Below are 3568 nucleotides of genomic sequence, written 5' to 3'. Positions count from 1 at the left end.
GATAGCTCACGGCCATCTATATACAGCTACAGTGTACACATAAAATAAATAAAAATAAATCTTTAAAACCTCAGAAATATAGTGTGTGGGGGGGCGTGTTAGAGAGATGGTTTAGTGGTTAAAAGCTCTGGCTGCTCTTCTAAAAGACCTGGGTTCAATTCCCAGAATCTACATGGATGCTTATGAATGCCTGTAACACCAGTTCCAAAGTATCCAATCCCTCTCTTTTAACCTCCATGGGCACCAGACATGGAAGTGGTGCACTGACGTACATTCCGTTAAAAGAAAATGAAAATGTAAAAGATTGTTCAGAAGGCGTTAAAACTTAAACAAAACAACAAAACTCCACAAAACAAAACAAAACAAAACCACCTTGGAGGTTGACTGTTGGGTGGTCTTAGTAGAACCACTAGAGGGCTCTCCACACAGTATTCACATAGTATGAAAAAGACCAGAGCTTCAGAACAGTGGACTCAGTGCCTCAGCCGACTCTGCCTCAGCCGACTGGAAAATTTGATCCCCACCCCACTCTCATTTCTGAGCTTTTCTGTAGCTGTTTAAAAGACTTGCCTACCTTCAGTAATAAAGATTATGGTTGAGTGGCCAGGTCTGGTGGCACATGCTTGTAATTCCAGCACTCAGAGACAGAAGGAAGATTTGACCTAAGAAGTCAGACGAGACGGCATAGTGAATTGAAACACTATCTCAAAACGCCGAGGAATGGAGACACACCTCGGTGATAAGAGGTGTGTGAACCTAGAAAACAACGGAAGAGTGTGCCTTTATTACAGACTGCCCAGCACAAGCATGGTGTACATACATATACACAGGCAAAGCACTCATACACAATCTAAAAATACATAGAAAATTTTAGAAATATGTGTAATACCCTTCTATGTTATGAAATACAGTGGGATAGCAATGTATATTACAATATGTATCATATATGCTTGTTAAAGTATTTCCTCCATACGTATAGGGGAAAATTCTTAACAAATATTCACAGTTTAGAAAAGGACTTTGTTCCAACTTCATGTGTCACGCATGTCACATCTTTAGAGGCCGTTAATGCTATAAATCTAATTGTATATATGCTATACTGTATATATATTCTATAATGCTATAAATTTAAAAAGTAGTAATTCTTAGCTATTTTTCCAAATGCCTTTGACTCACCAGGCTTTTGGAGACTTGTCTTCCTAATACTTTTTAAACCAGAAAGCAGAGGGGCCTTGGAGCTAGATATGAGTTGGGATACTAAATGTACCACCAAGTGCCCGACTTCAAGCATAGGTTCCCTGCCTGGGGTGTGTTTTTTAGCGCTCAAAGGCACCAGGGCAGCATGGTGGAGAAGTGGGAGGCCCCTTGCGAGAAACTGCTGTTCCTGCCCTAGTAAAGTGAGCAGCACCAAAAAGAACAAAACAAGAAATCCTTCCTATCAGCAGGTGTGGGAGCCCACGCCCTCTATCCCCCTCAATGTTGATTTAGGACAATGAGGAAGGAGGCTTGCCATGAGTTCGAGGCCACACGAGGCTACACAAGGGAGACCCTGTCTCGAAAATAAGCAAAGCAGGAGTCCTCCCGCGAAGTAATGCGCCTGCATTCCACTAGCACAAGGGATCTCAATAAGGAAGGGACGATTCTGCCCAAAGGAAGAAGTGGCCAAATCTTCAGACACTGCATGGCATCTGAGGCAAAAGGCTGCTCCCAGCTCAACAAGGCCGCCCAACGTCGACGGTGCGAAGCCCTCGAAGCGCCTGGCAGCACGTGGGCAGGCGCGGCTGGCCAGACGCCTGAAACCACCCTACGGGGCCGCAGACGCATCGAGCAACCAGCCGACAACCAGACCGAGGTGAGACAAAGCAAGCAACCGCACAGAGCGCGACGGGAATGCCCCTTAGCCCCGCCCTCAGAGAGCCTCCTCCCTTGAAGCTGGTTTGTTGCGGCGTTACGTCACTTCCGTCATGCCTGAGCCTAGGCCCGCCTCCGACGCGGCGGTAACCTAGGGCAACAGTCCGGCTCTTGCGGGCCGCGACTAGCCGCTCCGGACCTTCCTTGCCTCGCGGCCCCGTAGGAGCGTCTGAGTGGCTGTGGCCACGTCCTCACCCAGGGGAACACTCCCTAGACACTTCACGGGCGGCAGAGCCGCGGAAGGAAGCAACCTTCAGGGCGGGTAAGCAACAAGAAGATAGGGTATGGCTCTGGGAGAACCTAGACTGGGCGGGGCCTGGAGAGGCGCGAGGGTCTCGGGAGGAGCCGTTTGATGTGCGTGGTTGTGGGGGCGTGGTTGAGCTATCAATGGGTGGAGCTTAGTGTAGCCCTCGGGGACCTTCAGAAGGAAGGATAAACTCTCAGCTTGTAGCCTAATGGGAGCGGACGGGAGGGAGGAAGGGAACCAGAGGCTGTGGCATGAAGGAGTGTGCAGGGACTATTAGTAAAAGGGAGGAACCAGATGGGAAGGTCTGGGCGTCCGGATTCTGTTTGCTGTGAGCCTTGGGAGCCCTCTGAAGGCCATCCTTTCAGGTCTCTCAGCACTTAGTGAATTCAGAGAGCCGAAAAAGGGCAAAACGCGACCCTGTTAGAAACAAAAATCTAGCCGGATAGTGGTGGCGCACGCCTTTGATCCCAGCACTCGGGAGGCAGAGGCACAGGAGGATTTCTGAGTTCCAGGCCAACCTGGTCTACAGAGTGAGTTCCAGGACAGCCAGGGCTACACAGAGAAACCCTGTCTCGGGAAAAAAAAAAATCTAGACCCTAGGCAAAAATGAAAAAGGGCAAGAGTTGGAAGTGGTTGGTTGGAATAGAAATGGCACACGCCCTACCCTGCAAGTGGAATTATTGGCTGTTGTAAGTTGTCATTCGGGTGCCAGGAACCGAACGTGGGTCTTTTGCAAGAGTAGCAAATGCTCTTAACTGCTGAGCCGTTTCTCTAGCCCTTATCCACCTTATTTTTTGAGACATGTTCTCTCACTGAACCCAGAGTTCTCTGATTTTGGCTAGACTGGAGAGCCTGTAAGCTTCCCGGCGCTGGAATTAAAGAGATTCATCATAGCAGTTGTCATTTTTAGGTGGGTACTGGAGATCTGAACTCTGTTTTCTTTGCTTGTATGGCAAGCACTGTATGACAGAGCCATCTTCTCAAGCCCATCCTAGAAGAAATGCTTGGGCTTGTTAGCCAGGCAGCCTAACCTGAAAATGGTAAGAAACTATCTCAAGGGAATAAAGGAGTGAGTAAGAGAACAGGGCACCTGATGTGCACACAGTGTGCGCACTTTTACAGGAGTCGACAAACATGTGCAGTTTAATTTTGAAACCCTAGGCTTGTGGGTTTGAAGGCCTGGGTTTTCTCTGATTACAGCACTCAGGAGGCAGAGGCAGGAGAATCAGGAATTCACAATGAGTTCAGGGCTAGTCTGTGCTACATGATACCTAAAAACATGAGTTTAAAAAATGGAAAAATGAAAAAATAAAAAAATGGAAAAATGGCCAGGCGGTGGTGATGCATGCCTTTAATCCCAGCACTTGGGAGGCAGAGGCAGGCAAATTTCTGAGTTCGAGGCCAGCCTGG

The 3568-nt window shown here is 48.3% G+C and overlaps 1 protein-coding gene across 1 annotated transcript in view; it reads left to right on the top strand.

The window, feature by feature from the left end:
- Positions 1–1992: 1992 nt before the first annotated feature.
- Positions 1993–3568, top strand: part of CUNH16orf46 (chromosome unknown C16orf46 homolog) — an 8144-nt gene continuing 6568 nt past the window's right edge. Inside the window, exon 1 of the mRNA XM_031341525.1 lies at positions 1993–2173. The gene's annotated coding sequence lies outside the window, so the exon portion shown is untranslated. The remainder of the gene's footprint in view (positions 2174–3568) is intronic.

Source organism: Mastomys coucha, unplaced genomic scaffold, assembly GCF_008632895.1.
Source record: "Mastomys coucha isolate ucsf_1 unplaced genomic scaffold, UCSF_Mcou_1 pScaffold22, whole genome shotgun sequence".
NCBI lineage: Eukaryota > Metazoa > Chordata > Mammalia > Rodentia > Muridae > Mastomys > Mastomys coucha.
The sequence above is the reverse complement of the archived record's forward strand: the minus strand, read 5'-3'. Positions and strand labels throughout refer to the sequence as shown.